At 68.0% G+C, this 600-nt stretch overlaps 1 protein-coding gene across 1 annotated transcript in view; it reads right to left on the bottom strand.

Annotated features, from left to right (window-relative positions):
* ARFGAP3 (ADP-ribosylation factor GTPase activating protein 3) overlaps window positions 1-600 on the bottom strand; it is a 17,352-nt gene that overhangs the window by 7,103 nt on the left and 9,649 nt on the right. The window lies entirely within an intron of this gene.

The following is a 600-nucleotide window of genomic DNA, read 5'->3' as shown; positions in this document are numbered from 1 at the left end:
TGCTGGGAGCCCCTGGTGGCCCCGTGGCTCAGGAGGTGGCCCCGGCCGGCTGGCTGCGGAGGGCAGGGTCCTCCTCACACCCAGTCCCACCAGCGTCCCCCAGGGCGGCCAGGGCGGGCGGCCAGGGCAGCGCTCAGAGGGGGCCGCAGACCCTGCAGGCCGCACCCACGGCGTGACCACAGGCCAGACTCCGGAATCTTGTCACAGATGGAGAAATGTCAACACTCGTTCCAGAGAACCTTCCCTCGGGGTGACACGCACCCCAGCGAGCGGCACGCGGCCTTCCCAAGGCCGACGTGCCACAGCCCGACTCAGTACAAACGGGCGGGGCGGCCTCTCTGAGCCGCCAGCACCAGGCCGACCGCGAGGTACGTACCCCCTTCTTGGCTTGATTTGGTTTCTTTTTTATGATCGAGGAAACCTCTGGAAAAAAAATCAGAAGTCAGACCAGCGGAAACCCCCTCAGAGACCGTCCCGCCGTCCCCAGCGAGGCCCGGCGGTGCCTGCCCTGGTCAGTGCCCACAGGCGGCCCGACACCAGGCTCCGCAGGCCGGGTCAGGCAGGAGACCAGACGCCTTTCTCTGCGGGGATGCGCGGCGC

The sequence above is a fragment of the Condylura cristata genome, unplaced genomic scaffold (assembly GCF_000260355.1).
Source record: "Condylura cristata isolate star-nosed mole 26May11 unplaced genomic scaffold, ConCri1.0 scaffold00004, whole genome shotgun sequence".
NCBI lineage: Eukaryota > Metazoa > Chordata > Mammalia > Eulipotyphla > Talpidae > Condylura > Condylura cristata.
The sequence above is the reverse complement of the archived record's forward strand: the minus strand, read 5'-3'. Positions and strand labels throughout refer to the sequence as shown.